The sequence below is a fragment of the Numida meleagris genome, chromosome Z (genome assembly GCF_002078875.1).
Source record: "Numida meleagris isolate 19003 breed g44 Domestic line chromosome Z, NumMel1.0, whole genome shotgun sequence".
In the NCBI taxonomy this organism is placed as follows: domain Eukaryota; kingdom Metazoa; phylum Chordata; class Aves; order Galliformes; family Numididae; genus Numida; species Numida meleagris.
The window spans coordinates 18,723,316-18,742,398 of NC_034438.1; the positions used below are offsets into that span (position 1 = coordinate 18,723,316).

Sequence of the window (19,083 nt, forward strand, 5' to 3'; positions counted from 1 at the left end):
AAGAATCTGCTGAAATGTATCTGCTCTAAAGCACATAAATGAACTAAGTGCAATTTTCATAAAATACAAGTTTTCTATCATTCATAGAACTGACTTTTCAAAATTCGGACATATTCCGGGAGAAATCTCCAGCATATCAAATTTTGACTGGTGTCAGTATTTAGAAGTGTCTTGGATGATCTTGTCTCCCTGACGCCCAGCTGTTAAAAGAACACATAAATGCTGCAGGGTTCACCACAATTTATCATGACTGAGTTAACTGGCAACTAGAGACACTACTGTAAAAAAAAATCGCATGAAATCTGATATCAAAATTTTTGCATAGATATTGATTACAAGGCATAGACGCTGATACCAAGATTAATGCTTTACAACAATCTTTAGAGTCAAAGGGGAAATTAAATACTCCTAATAGGCAGTATTGTCACAGAATAATGCTCCTAAAAGCAGCATATTCTGTCTGGGAAAGCTCTTATTAACTTGAGGGCTAGTATGAGTTTTGAAGTAGATAATGCAGCATAGATAGACAGATAGACAATGTATGCAAAATGTATCACCTTATTTTAAAGTTAATTTGTGACTGAAGTTCAACAAGGTCAAGAACAAGGTCCTGCACCTGCTCAGGGCAATTCCAAGCATGAAGACAGTACAGGCAACAAATGGATAGAAAGCCCTTATGATGAAAGGCTTGAGGGTATAGGTAGATTAAAAATTGAACTTGTTCTGGCAACCTGTGCACCTGCAGCCCAGAAAGCCAACTTGTATCCTGGGCTGCATCGAAAGATGCAGGGAGAGGGAGGTAATTGTCCTCCTCTGCTCTGCCCTCATGAGACCCTGTCTGGAGTACTGCGTCCAGGCCTGGAGCCCCCAGCACAAGAAAGATGCAGAGTTGTTGGAGGGCCACGAAGGTTATCAGAGAGCTGCAGCATCCCTCCTCTGACGAGAGGCCAGGCCTGCTCAGCCTGGAGAAGAGAGTGCTCTGGGGAGACCTTATTGTGGCCTTCCACTCCTTAAAGGGGCCTACAAGAGAGAAGAGGAGGGACTCTGTTACGGACTGTAGTGAAAGGACAAGAGGTAATGGTTTAAAACTAAAAGAAGGGAGATTCAGATTAGATGTTAGGAGGAAATTCTTTACTCAGAGTGTGGTGAGGCCCTGGCAAAGGCTGCCCAGAGAAGCAGTGGATGCCCTATCCCTGGAGGCATTCAAGGCCAGGTTGAATGGGGCCTGGGACAGCCTGATCTAGTGGGTGGCAACCATGCCCATGGCAAGGGGCTTTGAACTAAATGGCCTTTAAGGTCTGTTTGAACACAAAGTCATTCTGTAATTTCATGAAACTCTTTTCAAGAATAGCTGTTTGGAAAGCTATAACAGTGTTCCGTAATTTTCAAGTTGAAAGCATATCTGCACTTTTGTATGGCATTCACCTGCCACAGTCTGGTAGCTACAAATGATTTTTTAAGCCCACTATTCTAACTATTGCTTTACAGTTCTTAAGGGCAAAAGTTTTCTACTGAGAGCCAATAATAAATGTTATTTTTTAACAGAATTGTCTAAACTGATTATTACTTTACATTGGAAAATTTAAATGCTCATGAAGACCCATACTGCAAAACATACAATTAAAAACAATCAAATTAGGATAAGAAAAAATAATCATATTGTTTTCCAAGATTAAACCCAGTTAAACACTTAAAAGTCAAGGGAAATACAGAATCTCAGAAGCGCCTGCAATATTAGGCAACTGGCTAAATGGGGGTAAAGTCACATTACAGCCTCTGTTTGATGTTTAATTTCTGCCCTTATAATTCACTGTGTTTTGCATGTTTATTTTAGAGATTTAGTATTATGTAATTTGCTTTATAATAGACCACTTTTCACTTACTATCAGTGGAATAATACATAAATTCTGGCAGACTAAATAACTGTATTGGCTACTTCATGTTATTTCATTGCCATATTCTTGCAAAACTATCACGTGAGAGAGAGACTGAAGACAATGAGATATCAGTATTGATCTGTGTTAGAAAATCATTTCCAAATTTTCATACTGCTGTAAGGTTCCTGTCTCCCTCTGGAGTGACAGGAAAGATGCAGACCCCTTTAACTCACAGTGAAACTTCACAGAGGGTGTTTATGCAGGAGGATATCCAAAGACTCATAGGATCAGTGATCTTTGGCCTTGTCACACCATTTACAAGAAAAATTCATGGAGAGAAAAAGCACAACTAAACCAGTCCAGTTGTTACTGGCATACTCTATTCATAGTGAAAAGAAGTCAGAACATGAAAAAAATTATTTGAAGATTCCTCAAGAAATTAATGCTAAACCTTTTCCCTTTATCTTGCAAATAAAGTCTTAGTTCACACATAATTTCTCTAAAAGCGATTTCTGTAGGCACTGTTGAAGAAAAGGCCCAGTTGTCTCATTTCTCTCCTAAAGGAGAGGCCTTACGGCCTCAAGTTGCGCCAGGGGAGATATAGGCTGAACATTAGGAAGTACTACTTTTCTGAAAGAGTGGTCAGGCGCTGGAATGGGCTGCCCAGGGAGGTGGTGGAGTCACCGTCCCTGGAGGTGTTCAAGAAACACTTAGATATAGTGTTGAGAGACATGGTCTAGTGGGGTTATTGGGGGTAGGTGGATGGTTGGACTGCATGATCTTGTAGGTCTTTTCCAACCTAGCTAATTCTATGATTCTAAAGGCAGCTAATACTCTTCCAGCTTCTAAGCAGGAAAACAGTATCTAGAGTAAGAGGAATTTCATATGAATAACATGTAAGTAAACAATATTCAGGCATTTCAATAGAAAAACTAGAAGCAGAAATATTTTCCAGAGTAGAACAGCTTTGCCAGGTGAGATTAAGAATCCCTTATCCTGCGACTACAGTATTTCACAGGACAGAATTGTTTCAACAAGTTTGTGTTCAAAAACTTCCATGAGAATTGAATTAGATAAATTCTTCCTTATCCTTAAAAAGCTCTTATCAGTTATGGGGGAAAGTACAGAGGCCTTTTTTTTTCACTATCTATTTTATGAAATCATTCCTAACTGTTTCTATAATTAACATACATCCGTTAAATATGAGGGCTGCTCCAAAAGTAATGCCCCCTATTTTGTCATGTTAACCCACAACACCAGAGGCAGATGTTTATGGTATGTCATTAGAGGTTGAACCTTCCCAACAATATTTCATTACATTTTCTTGTCATGTGACAGATGGCAGCAGAGGGGCACTCTGACAAAATGGCTTCTGACATGGAAGCGTGTGTGAAACAGAAGTGTGTAACTGAATTCCTACAATGGCAACCATTGTCGTTCATCAACATCTGTGTTTATTGAGATCATAATGTTTGTGGAAGTGAGCACAGTGAAGCGATGGGTGGTGCGTTTCAGCAGTGGTGACAGTGACATTGGGTCACCTCTGCTGGTGTAAATTTGTACAAGCACTGCATGGAGGCTCTTGTTCATTGTTGGCAAAAGTGCATAGCTAACGGGTGACTGTATTGAAAAATAATGTTTTGTAGCTGGGAACTCACAGTGTCAAACAGTGTTACTGCTCTCTTCATATCTGTTGTAGTTTCCATGGAAATAAATAGGAGGCATTACTTTCGGTGTAACCTACATATTTCTAAGTAATTTACAATTCTTTCAAAAATATATTCACCTAGCGTTATTTCAAGCAGCTAAGATCCAAAAAGAACTATATATTTTCCTGCATAAAATAAATACACTGAAAATTAGAAATGGCATACAATTAGTAATCTTTAAAATACATACAGTTCAGGAAACTTCAGACTAAATGTTGGCTATAAAACTTTCATTCCTTGTTGTACATGTGCATTGTGCTACAATAACAGGAATATATACACTTTATGGACTAAGGTGGAGCTTATCCACAGAGAAAAGAGGAAGTACAGACAAAGGAAAAGAGAGTAATGTCTCACAGCCATTCCTTTGGCCAAAATCGTAAGACATGTAATAAATAAGAAAGGAATTTACACAAAATAAATAAATAAATAAACAAATTTTATGATTAGTTAAGTTCCATTCTGAAGAAAGTCATAGATAGCAACTATGTTTTCCTCATATTCTGGGTATCTGGACTTATACTGCTGAAATGCTAAGATTATAAACTGAGATGAAATGAAAGTTTATTTTTTCCAAACACATGAAGAACTTTATAACACATTCTTTAGACCCTCAAGTAAGTACTTAAATTAAAAGCGAAACCTTGACCTTACGTGTACTCCTGTACAAAAAAGAGGCTAATAATAGTCCCTCATAAAACAGTTTTTTGTTGTGCAGAAGAATAACCACTGCTATACCAGGTATTGCAGCATGAACCATAGAATCACAGAAATACTGGTTGGAAAAAGTTTCTGGAGGTCACCTCATCCAAATTCCTGCTGGGAAATGGGCTATCACTATCATAGAGTATCTCAGATGTGACTTTGTCCCACTGAGTCTGATAATCACCCAGGGGCGGACATCTCAGACTCTCCATGCAACACACTCAAGCATAAGCATTGCGTTAGTTACCCTCCCAGTTAAAAAAAAAAAAAAAAAAAAAAAAGGCACCCATCTTCCCCAAAGTCACAATTTGCGACCACTGCCCCATTTCTGTTTTTCTTCCACTCTGAAGAGTTTTTCTTCTCTTTAAGTAAACAAGACCAGCTCCTTCCACCTCTCCTCACTCTGACGTGGTAGCCCTCCAGTGGATCTTGGCTGGCTTCTCTAAATCTCTCTTTAAATTCAGAAAGTATTTCAGTAACTCACACATTCTGAGGAAAATCACTGCTTCCAGTGATCTGATGGCTGCAGTCTTCCTAATGTAGCTCTGTAGGCAGATTGGCTTGTTCGTGATGGGAGCATGGTATTGGTTTCTATTAAACCAGATATCCACAGGTAAAAAGCTGTTTCATTCCTTAAAAATTTACATATGCATTGGCAACAATCTAAACTTCAGATGCACATTTATAGCAATGTTTATTGTATATGTGTCACATTTTTTTTTAAGTATTAATAATTAATTATTATTTTTTTAAATCTTAAAAACGAGACTTGGATGTTCAGAGATAATTTTGGGATTTCCAAACCACTCACAACATAGTTTCAGCCTGAAAATAGACTCCTTTCACAGCAGTTGCTACACATATCCAAAGGAAAGACAATCGTTTCATACAAGAATATTGCTCATATGATTTTCACAATGTAACATCTGATATTGCTGTTGGCAGCATAATCAAGAATCTACTCTTTCAAAATCTGATGTTTTCCCTCATCTGTATTTGGACTTAGAGCTCTTTTAGTAGCCACCAGAAGAGGCAAGATATAGCTTCTGAGAGACTCATATGATGAGCTTTTATAAAATCCCTTGGTTTACTACTGTCTCTGATACCAAAATGAGTGCTTACTAAGTTATCCACCTCTTGGCACACTCATTTTGTGGTGGCACTTTGTTTTTTGTTTGCTGGTATTTGTTTTTCGTAGTTCACTTTTAGGACTGTAAAGAAGGTGGAGATTTTTTTTTCAAAAAAAATGTTCTACACATCTCTTGTCACACAGTTCAAAATCCCAACACATACTGTTAGTTCTCTTATATACACACCTCTTTTTTATACAACTTGTTATAGTATGGTTGGAGGATTCCATTTCCCATCCTCCAAATAATAATATTGTTAGCAAGTTTGTCATCCATTTTCAGATTTTCAGTATACCTGGCTCTAAATCAGCCCTTGCAAGTGAGGAATTTTATTATAATTTCTGCTGGTGAGCAGAGAGGAATTGGCCTAGGAACACTGGCTGTTCTAGCTCTGAAATACCACAGCTTGATGTAAGAGACTAATATGGCACTAGAGACTTGCAATGGACTCACCTCAGACTAATTATCCTAAAATTTGTTCTTTCTCACTGAGGCACCATGTTCTGGTTGGTATGATAAATCAGCAGAAAAGGTTCCTCTACAGCTGGCAACTTGAGGTTAACACTTTTAGTGATAGTCCTGGTATTTCCTTGTATTTGATTACATCTCCGTTGTGTGATGCTATTATGTGAACCAGAATTTTAATAATTTTATTTTGTGAAATGGAATCTTATTTCCATACAAATTTCAAAATGCACTTTAGAGCAATTCACACCTAGTTTCCCTTTGACAAATAGCATTTCTTCAAAGATGCTCATAGGAGCATCTTTGCCTAGCATGTCATCTCCTATACATTTACTTTCTCATCTGTAAGATAATACATTTTCTCAAAGTTCAGCAATTGCATTTGGTATTATTGCCAATTATTATTTGAGTCATTGTATTATCTTGGGGTCTTAGCAGTGAACTTGGGCTCCAGGTTATCTGCTGTGAAACAAACAGATTCAAATCACAGACGTGCTTTTATATTATTTTTTCTTTTTTCCCAGTGGGCAAATCAATCTATATTGATAGCAAAAAGGATATCTGGTTTTAGTAAGGTTGATATTTATGTCTTCATTGCTCCTTTTTTTTTCTCAGTAACATACAGCCTTTTATGAAGTGCCTTTCTATATAGCAAGAAATAAAACACAAAAATCCTTGGGTTTTTGAACTTTCTCAGTTTGACTGAACATAGTCCAAATGATCTTTTTGGCCATATTACAGAAGCATAGAGTAAGGTGACGGCTTTACCAGCCCATGTAGATATATTAATGATCCGTTCTAATATCAGGAACATTTGAAAAAGCACTGTTAACAAGTATCAGAGAGGTTTATTATTTTATTAAAAATATTGAAATGACAAATCAAAATCCTATATTCAATTTAGAGAACATTATTTTGCTTACTCACTGTAGCACTTCAGCAGATGCAAATGAAACATGCATCTGAGAAGCTTCTGTAATACTGAGGATAATATTTATTATGCACTACATGTGGTTCTAAACCCTGGACAAGATTTGAATTGCAAATATTTAGTGAATCAGCAAAGCACACAGAATTCTCTTTCTTCAAATGATTATATCACGAAAAAAAAAAAATTGGAGAAAGCAACGATATATAATTCTCTGTGAAGAGAGAAAAACATGATGATAGAATGAGCAAGTGCCTGAAAGTGGTTTTATGGCAGGAGAAGTACATCAGTGTCATTCCCTGAAAATATGGAACTGAAACAGTAAATATTGAAGTTAGACTCTATCAATCTTCCACTTTGCATGTATGCAACTCCTGCAAGGTTAATGGGTAATACTGACCCTTACGAAATCATGAACATGCTCCAGAACGTAAGCATCTGCTTCAAATTCCCTGGGTTTTGTTGATTTGCGTCAGTCATAAAGCTACTTAAATGTACTTTTTCATTACTAAATAAAAAAAAAGTAATAATGATGCAGCTGTAATGCTTATCTATTTGCCAACATAGTGATTGGCTCTCACAATTTACTTTTTGGAAGACATTTATTAGTTGAGATCCAAGAAGGTTTTCTAGTAGCTATTCGATTTGGCTTTTATTGAAAGGTAATGAGAGACTAAGGAAAATAAAAAAATTGTGTTATATGTTTATGCAAACCACACATCCTATAATTTATCAGGATTCTCTTAAATTAAAGATCTCAGTTAAGACTTTCCTAACATTTTTACTTAATATCAGCAGCTTCATTAAAATCATAAATGCCTGACCTGAAAACAACATTGTGATGGATATGTCAGATGAGTTACAAAACAGGCAAATATTACTGAAAGCAGAAAAGAATAAAGCAGGAGCATATCATACATGCACCTTTACTTGTCAAAGAAGCTACAGCTATACAACTGTGTACTGTATCACACAGAAAATCCTAGCTGGCTTTTTGTGTAATAGCATAGCAGATAAAGGAACGATATGAAGTCTAATATTCCAGTCTTAACCAGTTTTGTAAGCACCGGCATTAGCTTTGGCCAAATCTCTAGCCTAAAAATGTAGATGTATTATATACTGGGCAAAATTCTGAAACATTGTAGTCAGATTAACTAGCAGAAAGAGGTATAAATTAAATTACTTTGCAGTTTTTTTGAAAAGTTTGGAGTTAGATTTATGAAACTCAAAGCCTCTGCACTGCTCCCTTAAAGGACTCACAGGCCAACAGGAATGTTAGTAGTTGCAACTTCAAACTAAAATAAATAAATATAATAAGTTATAGTTATATGTAGACACACACACATACATGTATATACCATCTAAAATGGCCATAAGCCTAGGATGTTCTGAAAAATGCCCATCACATTAAACCATCTACTTATATTGTTAACACTCATTTAAATAACATATTTTGCTTTTTTACTGCCAAGAGACATGTTAAGAAGAAAATCAAAAATTTTTGACTAGACATCTATCGATGCAGCTCAAACAGTCAAACTGTAACTTTAACAAAAATAGAAAAGCAAGAGCCAGCTGTTGGAAAAGTCAGTCTCTGGCTTTGCCAAACACACAAAACAACAGAATGCATTTTGTTTCTTTATATTTTTGCTTTTAGTTTCAAAATAATCATTCTGTAACACACCCAGAATACACAGTACTTGCACAATAGTTCTCACATAGGATAGTAAATAAAACAGAGAGCTTCATATGGAGTGACAACCGCTGTCATTCAATATGCCAAGTGTTTCCCATCAATCTGATATTTCAACTTACCGTCATGCATTCTTGTGGTCCATTTGTATTATCACAACAAGCAGAGCTCAGTCAGCAGTTCACTCTAGTAGACTGCTGTTATAGGTTGTACATTCTCTTCACCCTCAAATACATTACATATAGCCCACTGGACAGGGAGGTCTTTACCGGCTAAGTTCTACTTCATACATTCTTTGAAAATGATGGGGGAGATGGGTCGATGACATTCTATGACTGAATATTAGCTATTTATTACATTGCCGTTTGGAGTATTAGCAAGTTCGTATATTTTCATACATTGTCTCTTAGAATCAAGGAATCATTTGAGTTGGAAGGGACCTTGAAAGATTATCTAGTCCAACTCCCCTCCAATGAACAGGGATACCTACAATTAGATCAGGTTGGTCAGAGTCCCGTCCAGCCTGACCTCGAATGGGGTCTGTGTCAAAGGTCTTACTGAAGTCCAAAAAGATAACATGAGTGGCTCTTCACTCATCCACTGATGCAGTTATGCTATCATAGAAAGTCTGTCAAGTCCTACTGATTGTCCCATATCACCTTCCTCTTTCATGTACCTTAGTATAGCTTCCAGGAGGATCTGTTCCACAATCTTTCCCAGCACTGTGGTGAAACTGATAGGTTGGTAGTTCCCTGGACTGTCGTTTCTACCCTTCCTAAAAATGGGTGTGACATTGCCTTTTTTCCAGTCACCAGGGACCTTATCTGACTGCCAGTGCTTTTCAGATATCATTGAGAGTGGTTTGGTGACTACATCAGCTAATTGCTCAGGACTCTGGGATGCATCTTGATGGAACCCAGAGATCGAGAGATGTTCAGGTTCCTCAACCATCAAGTTCTCTTCTAAAAGCTGTTAGCACAGCTGCTGACCTGTTTATATTCCATGGCCTATTCAGTGTTTCTAAGAACTTTGTGCTTGCCTGCATTAAATCTCAACTACTCTGCTAAGCCTTTAGAGTCCTCTTCATATTACTGTCAGCCACACTTTTTGTTATTACTTCCAACTTCAACACATAAATCAAGATAATCACACAAGCTCACTTAGGTAATCCTATTTTATATTAAAAGTTTGAAATGTACAGGAAACAAATCTAAACAAACTGGATTCTCGGTTTGTACTAATTTAATCAAACCCACATTTCTCTAGTTTGCATGATATAGGCCAATACCATAAGCTTTCCTATAATCAGTTACATAAAATTCTCAGCTTTTCTCCTAATACTAGTCCAGTTATCTTGCTAAAGAACAGAATCACACTGGTTGAACATAATTTGTTTTAATCTACATTGGCTGTCAGAGTTCTTTTCCATTTAATTGTCTACTAGTTGCATATAAATTGATTGTGTGATAAATCTAACATTTATTTCAGTGTTAGGAACAAAGTAGATGGCAGAGGGCACTGAGAACATGAGTTATCTGTTTTATTTTGTGACGACAAAATACTGTCTAGGCTCTGAAATATCAACCATGGAGACTGAAACTAAAGTATTTTTAGTTTTGTTTTATTTTGGAGGTATGTCTGTAATATTTTCATGCTTTTTTTTTTATGCCAGCATGTTAAAAAACTTAAAATAAGATTTTCACTTCAAAATGTATCTGAAGGAATTAGAGCTGACTAAAAAGTGAGGTTTGTGGTGAAAGCAGGCCAGCTAGGAAAACAGACTGTGCTCTAAGTGTTCTTTCTTCACAGTTACCTTAAGCCTCAATTAAAATGTACCAAAAGGAATAGGTTACAAAGCAGAAAACAGTCATTTGAATCTCAGTGAGCTCCATCCAGCAGCACAATCACCCAGGGTTTTTATATTGAAAGGAATTAATGTAAGGATTTTTTTACTGATACATGGAACATTGTCTATTGATAAATAGAAGATATGTAATATATTTATGCCCATGAAAAGAAAAGCTGGAATGAAGAAAAATGAATGGCTTAATGTTATAAAAGAATCAGAAAAATGTTTTCTTCTGTTGGAAATCGTCTACACAATGTATGTACTTAAAAAATTATTGTTCCAAATCTATACCAGCACTGCTCACAAAGAAGAAGGAAATAGAGTATTTTATTAGCTTCCATAATAGTAGCTTACACTGCAGAGAGGTAAGGGGCATGACTGGGACTGTTGGGCTCACCTGATATTTACAGTAAGAAAGAATGCGTGTTTCATAGATACTGAAGAGTGTGTGCAAACTCTTTCAGGCACTTTGCCCAGAAAAAAATGACACATTAAGGAAAGGAGAAAAGGGACAGAAATTGCAAGGTAGTGTGAATAAGGCTCGTGTTACTTATGGAAGCCAGTGCTGTAACTATGACATGGTTAGGCGTCTTCTCTGTACTGAAAGGTCAGGAGATAAAAAACAACCAGCTAACCCCTGATCATGACTATGGAGAACAAGGTTGGAAAGAGAATGGGAATCTTCCTATGAGAAACTGTTTTATCAGTCAGTTTAGGATCTTTTTCACTATGCCACTACAGCATGTACACAGAATTGAAAACATCACATACTGAAGCAGAATTTAGTTCAAACATTTTGGAAGCTGTCATTTCCAAAATAATATAGCTGCATAAAAACATATCTTAGAAATGAACTTGAAGCAAAAAAAAAAAAAAAAAAAGTTTTTAGAGAGAGAATTTCAGACAGAATAAAACATGAGTATCTAAATGTTCTAATGGAGGACCTGCTCGTGAATTAAGGTTGCTCACATCAGCTAGAGAACAGAAAGAAAATAAAAAGATGGCCAGTTCCATGTTACACAACAGCTTGTGCCACAGGTGAAGAAACATTCAAGATGACCTTTAATAAGCAAGTTTTATGTTAAAATCAGACTAGCCATGTGCTCATTACATTGCCAAATCCAGCTCCACCAGGTGGCCGATGAGGAGAGCATACTACATACTGTATTTAAAAACAAACAAACCAAGCAAAATAACCTAGTTTTCCCCTGCATATTAAACATAATTTCACTCTGACATCTCTTTTTTTTCCAATAGAAGAAAAAGAGGAATGTTTTTTAAGTATGCAGTATCTCAATTAGAACAGATGACTTTTTGCCCCCTCTGATTAGTTCCAATCAAGTCAACTGCTTCTTAGAACAAGATGTGCTTTTCAGCATGGTTCATCATAACAAACTTTTATAACATCATCACTAACTGTTATATTCTATTATAATGGATATCAAGACATAACCAAGATATGAGTATTAGTCCAAGACTTAACTTCCACCACTGTATCACTGCAACTGAAACACTTACAAGGATAACACTGAAATGATGAATAGTTTGATGTTTTGACCAAAAAAAACCTACTTGTACTAAGATATATGTCTACATGAGAAACAGTCTTCTTTTTTCGGGTACTAGTTTTGTGACTTCATCCTATTCCAGAACTGAATCCTAATGCAGAATGAGAATTTCAAGTGATCTCAAATTTTAAAAGGTCTGCATTTCAGATTACTTATATGGTGTTCAGTATTAAAATTTTGAAGTGTTTCTTTTACACAAGTCAGCTGAGAGACATCTTGCATGTTAAGTATCGCATTTAGTGCAACCTTTGCAAGGACCTATCAGAAGAAAAACTGCCAGTAACATGGGAGAAGAACAGATTTCAGGATGCTTAAGGTGCTAGTTAGTAAAGTCCTCTGGTATTCTGCAGAAAAATAAAGTGGAAATGAGGCCGGGCAACATTAGAGAGCTACAGAGATGCTGTTCACCATAGCAGGGAGAAAATTTGTGGGTCCAAAGCTCAATTAGAGTTTGAGCTGGCCAGTACTGTAAAGGACCATAAAAAGGTTTAATATATGAAGATGCTAACAGCAAACAGTGGATCAGAGGTAATGTTGGTCTGTTACTTGATGAGGTTCACAAATAGGGACATGGATAAAGCTGAATATAGCTGAGTCATTTAATGCCTTCTTTTCCTCTGTCTTTAACACCAATGATTGGCCATGGGACACTTGTAGCGCTGAGTTGGAGGACTGTGACCACAGAAATGATGAAACTGAGTCAGAGGAGGGTCATGGAACAGGTTCCTCTGGGCAGTGGTCATGGCTACCAGGTTCAAGAAACATTTGGACAACACTCTTAGACATAGGGTTTGGGTTTTGGGTGGTCAGACAGGAGTTGGACTCAGTGATCCTTCTGGGTCCCTTCCAACTTGGGATATTCTATGATTATACAATTTTAAGCAGAAAAAATAAATGAATTCTACTCAAGAAGAAACACTGTCCCGAAAATGCTTTTCAACTACATTTCTTGTGTTTTCTTCTGCTAGCCAAGATCAGCTTTACTGAAAATCCACACTCAAAAGACTAACTTGGCACATTAGGACACAGGAGTTTTCCTAGTGACAGAACCATCGTAAGTACTGCAAATCTCCAGTTCTGGCTCTGAAGTTCTTTTCCTTACTTTTCACCACAGGAATATTCCCACTGACTGTAATACTTTAAAGTATTTAAATTATGAGATCTGTTCTTCCAATAGCTCCTAAATTGTACTTGGCACCAGGAAGCTAATAATTTTTTGGTTATAAGTTCTTTACCTACTATTTTTGTTAGTTCTACCTTAAGCAAGTACAACTGAAAAAAATATGAAATGAACATTTTATGTCTTTGACATTAACCTGTACTTAGCACCTCTTCTGCTCTCTGAACAGACAGCAAGGAGTTCCAGTTCTATGGAGTGCTACCTCACACTTTTGTATGCATGAGTTTTCCAAAGAAAGCAAAATGATGCATAAAGGACCATGATTTTTTTTTGAGATGGGGAAGAATTTCAAATCCTAACACTAATTTCAGCCAAACGTTTTTTTTTTAATTGATTTCAATTTGAACATGTATGACAGAAAGAAGAAGAATATGCAGTTGCACAATGCACAAATCTCTTTGAAAATTCAGATACTACAGTGCAACATGCAGGTTAAACTCTGAACTGCAATAGCTATTTAATAAGAAAGGGTCTTCTTAATGACAGTGGCCTTGGAGATGGAGACCAACAGATGTATCAAGACATATTTAGTGGATGCTAGCATCAGCCTCCATATGTCATGGCACAGAAAGAAATTCTATCATGTTGAAGAAATATGCAAGATGTTGCCTTCAGCTAATTTGCTAAAATATGAGACAAATGTATTTCAGATTACAATATATTAAACACTCCATGTAATACAAAATATCTGACAAATAGGATTGAGAATAATTTGTGACTAATCAAACTCGTAGTATATTTTTGCTTGAAATTTACAGACAACAGTAAGATTAGTTTACTTGTCTTGAAAAAGGTAAGTAATATTTCTTCTCTAAAAAATACTGAACTATTTATTACTGCACATACATAGAGTAGTGTCCTGTTCAAAGAGGAAAATATCCTGTTAGATTATTCATAGCTTTGTGTACAACAAAGATGAATTTGTTCTGATATAAGCCAGGTATTTATTGTAGTTACCTGGTACCAATTTTTTTCATAATTACACTTCTCTTTCACAATACAATACTGAATACAAACAAAGCAAGATATTTTTTTCCACATGTCCCTTCTCCTCCTCCTTCTACACACACGCACACACACAAACACAGAAGGCTTAAAGACAACATGTTGTAGACAATGCAAACACTTTGCTGAAGAATAATAAATTCTCATACCGTCTCCTTTGCTGTTTAATATCAATTGGCTTGTTAATAGAATAAGGCAATCCATGAATATAAGCACTCTGGAATATAGCCACTTTCTTCTGAGTCAGGTGCTCACAGCTGGATGGTAAACTCATTTTATCCCAATAGAAACAACATAAGACTAATAGCCAAAAAGATGCCTTCCTGGGAAACCTGGAAACAGAATGTATTTGGATTGAAAGAAAAAGCTCCTCTTTTTAGCTGCTGCAGCCACCCTTGTGGATGCAGGAAATTGGCTGCTTATTTCCATCCAGTCATACTCCAACCAAATTACTGATTAAGCAGATAAAGCGGAAAGTCTCTCAGGAACTGTTTTCCTCCACCCTAAGGAACTAATCTTTTCTCTTTTTTCTCATGTGTGTATGAAGATAAACCATAAGCACACCTCAATCAGTTAAGGCTAATGTCTAAAGAAGTGGCAGACCAAATTTACTCTCAAGCAGTATGAGAGTGGGTTAGGAGAGCTACTTTTACATATATCAAAAGATCCCTGTGGGAGGAGAGAGATCAATCCACTGTTACATTTGAAAAGGTCAATCAACTTTTCAGATGCATGGTCTGAACTCTGATTGATTGGATTTGCTATACAAATTATTTCAGGATTTTAGCCGAATAAGGAGATGATCATATATGCTTCTGTGAGTGGGAAATTTGATGTTGTGTGATATGTTTCTTACTGCACAGTAGCACGTTTTTACTTTGCTAATGCAAAGTAAAAAAATCATACATATAACTTAAAGTAAAAACTTAGTCTTTTATAAACAGAAATTTATTAAATTGTTTGCCCACATTATAAAAGTCACTTTTCGTTTTTATCTGTTCAACTCCTCAAAATAATTTACATGATTGCCTTTATTTATGAACAGGCATCTTCTCATCCTCCACAATTTCAGCCTCCGTGCAATGGTCTAAGTGGATCCAACTACAAAAATCAGAATTGTAATGCTTCAATAGTACCTTATAAATTACATGAAATCGAATTACAAAATGTATTTTGAACTCTAGCTTGACAATTTGAGGAATACAAAAGTAATTTTATTCAATACAGAAAAAGTCCTACCTTGGAGAACTTGAAGAACTGTGGGAGGTTTGTATATATAATACACACCTAAATCTATCCGGCTAATATTAATCCTCTTGAATTGCTGGAATTACATCAAAGGAAGGTGCAAAGGTGGAACCCCAACGGGAAACAAGACAAAAGGAAAGACGAGGCTCCTTGAGAAAACAATGGAGAGGCAAGCTCCCAAAAGCAGAATACTCTGCCTAGCCTCTGTAACGACAACAGAATTTACCTCTCCCTGGCTGTAGAATGTTAGAAAATGAAAAAAGAATCAGGTGGTATAGACATGTCCAAGATGTACCAGCAGAAGGCAGCAGAAAGGCAGCAAAGGAGGCTGTACCTCCTTGACATTGCTAAAAGTAACGGGAAGGTTGGGGTCCTTACATTAGTTGCCAAAAAAAAGCTCAGATGCTGAAAACTGACCACGTGGTCGTTTACATTTCATTGTATGTGCTTTACTGAAGGGATGAAAAAGAAGTTTTGGGTTTTTTTTGAAAAGACTGATCTGGGAGTGAACTCAGCTAATTCTCAGCTTAATCAAAAAAAGATGAAGAAGAAACCAAAGTGACTGATCTTGCACTGCTGGAATAGGCCCTCCTTGCCAAAGAGGGAACCACAGCACAGCTGCAGCATGGGCTGCCACCCCAGCGCCTTGCTGAACACTGAAGTTATTTGTCTAGTACCTGTGGCAGGCACCAAAGCCAGGCAAAAGGCTGACTGATGGTCATCTCTCCTTTACCCTTTCCTTGTGTCTAATACAAACTGCCACTATAGCAGTTTTCTTTTAGGTTGTTCTTAATTCCATTGATGCTCTGTTTAAATGAAACTAAAGACAGCTTTAAAGGAGTATTTCTATAGACAGAACAGATTTTTCCATGTTAATGAGGTTGAATAAGCGCTTTCCATTTGATAATGGATGCATCTACAGAACTGGAAATATTTGTTCTAGATATAAAAATTGACTTAATTGATGAGTGTTTGATCACATAGCTGTGTTACTGAGAAGATTCATCTCTGAGGAAAGAGTCTAAATGTTCACAGCAGCACTTCAGGAGCACAGCTGCATGGGTACGTTCTCCACTGAGGTGCTGATGCCTGTGCCCCAGACAGTGCATTTACTGCAGCCCTCAGCAGTGCTGGGCTAGAAGATCTGGGCTCCCTCCCAGAAATCTTCCACCTCTCAAGGCTCTGATAATTTATAGGGAAATGTATGAGAAATGATCTCCCACCACAGGGTCATGTGTAAGACAGAGGTATCCTCCTGGCTATAAAGAACTTCCTACAATTCCAAATACCCAGTTAGGAATTATTAATTTTACCTTTTTGGGGGTTGATTTTAAGTATGGAACTATTCTAATTTTGAAATCTCACTCAAATCAATCAATGAAACCTTCCATCTACCTGACACCTCTTTTTTTCCTCACTGGATTACAAATCTTTAAAAACTATACACTAAACATGTATTCAGCTGTAACATCTATGTAAAATGTGCAGCCAGAAAAAGTAAACTTATTTTTACATAATTTTTTAATAATGCGTGTGCAGGTAATTAGGCCATAAAGTATAGAGATTTCATCTTCCAATTTACTTGTCATATTGGTAGTTCTTAACATATTGGTAGATTTAACATATTCTTAACCTACATACAGTCAGATCACCTACTAACCAGACCTTTTGCTTATGACAAGTGTTTTTCTTCCCATAAACATCTTGAAATGATGTCAGATGATGTTAAAGTTGTTTGTCAGGAAAACTTTTCTGATGAAAATATGGTATGTCCACAGTTCTTTTTCACATTTATATTTGAATAAAGATTTTGCTGATGTTGTTGTTTGCAAAGAGATGTATTTATTTAACTAACTCCTCGAAATCTCACTTTGTCTGACTGCTGTATATTGTCAACTATTTACCTCTTGGTAGATAAGCAAAGAAACTCCAGGAGTATAAGGGTTATCTGAATTCTTTTTTCTCTGATTTGTGAGAATGTAAGTGACATTCCTGTCTTCCAGAGTGTGAGTTTCTACAAAAAATTATTGCTGTTCTGCATATAAAGGTTATTTTAGGAACAGTCCCAAAATCTACTCATTTATTTTTATTAAGTGCTCAATGTATCCTGACAATGATCTGAGAAAGTATGCTAGAGAGGCATGCATATATTTGTCTCAGGCAAAATAAACAAATAAAATCCCCAATATAAGGGTTGTATAATGAAGTTTTGTGTAAGAACAAGCTTTTACTCACATATACTACTGCTCTGTTTGCATAGACATATCAGTCAATCTCTGTAGTATACAGGAATCAGAAAAATATGGCACACAGAGTCATAGAATCATAGAATCCTTAGAGTTGGAAGGGACCTTTAAAGGTCATCTAGTCCCACCTCCCTGCAATGAACAGGAACATCCACAGCTAGAATCTACATCATAGCTAGAATCCACATCCACATATCAAACACAAATGCTGGAGAATTCTTCACGTCCAAAGAAGTGTGACAAACTAATGGCATATATGTGGCTTGACTTTGTTATGTTATCTCTTACTTACTCTGTCCTTAATTTTGCCTTACATAGACATATCTGTTCTTAACATATGCTCAATTAGCTCCTTTATCTCTGTCAATAAATACCTATGCTAATGAAATCTGGGACTTCATACTGCTGCCCTTAAAGACCCTCTTTTATACTTAGGCTTCTACTGATTCTTTTTCCCGTCATATCATAAAATACTGCAGAGAGACCTGTCTAAACCTTCTATTCTCACCTTCAAAATTTCATTAAGATATTGGAACAGCCACATTTGATCCATACAGATCAGCATCCAATCTCCAACACAGGTAGGCCAAAAACCTTACCATTTATGTTGTATCCTTCCTAATGATAAAACCAGAAATGTCCTATAGGGTGGATTTCAGTAGCAATATTACACAATTTCACATTGTTCTGCCAAAAGAATGATTTAAGGGCACAGAATGGATGATAAATGTAAGCAATTAAAAAATCAAGAGTTCTTATTAAATCCTGTCTCCAACCATAGATACTCAGTGTCACTGTATATAATGTTACTCATGAAAAAAACATTAATGAAATACTGCTGTAGTTAAACACCAGAACAATTCTGTTTATTCATCTTTCCAAATGAACATCTTCCTTGAACATCAGCTGCTACAACTATAATTGGAATAGCAAGGTAGCAATACCAAAGTTTCTTTGTTGAATAAGCAAAATAAAGACATTTTAGAAACATTAGGCAGAGTTAATATGAATTATTTCTGTATCATACTGACTACCAATTTGGAAGTTTAGGATTAAATTTGTATATTCTGTACAGATTAATAAACAACTAATTTCTGAATCCTTTTATGTTTTTATAGGATACCACCTTCCATGGATTCATTTCTTATTTTATTGAAATCAAGCATGCATCATGCATTTGCACACTACTAATTAGGGCTAAAATTAACAATGTAGAAAAGAAATACTAGGTATTCCATTACTGGTTTCCACTGATATATTTTTCCACAAGAAATTTTAACTTCATGAAGATTGTAATTTCTACTTAATTTTCCACTTTTATTTGTTGCTTTATTAATAACTCCAGGAATTAACCAAAATTAAAAAAAAAAAAAAAAACAAAAAAAAAAAACCAAAACTATGCTGTTCTCTTTAACATTGCTATTATAAAAACGTTGTGATTACCACAGGAACACTGCAAAGGGTAGATCTCTCATAGACA

The 19,083-nt window shown here is 36.3% G+C and overlaps 1 protein-coding gene and 1 long non-coding RNA gene across 4 annotated transcripts in view; one reads left to right on the plus strand and one right to left on the minus strand.

The window, feature by feature from the left end:
- Nucleotides 1-19,083, minus strand: part of PDE4D (phosphodiesterase 4D) — a 606,949-nt gene that overhangs the window by 182,178 nt on the left and 405,688 nt on the right. The gene's annotated exons all lie outside the window — the stretch shown is intronic.
- LOC110389451 lies at nucleotides 1,033-17,128 on the plus strand. The gene is made up of 3 exons (XR_002433224.1): nucleotides 1,033-1,074; nucleotides 12,893-12,978; nucleotides 15,155-17,128. It is a non-coding gene; the product is annotated as an uncharacterized LOC110389451 (long non-coding RNA).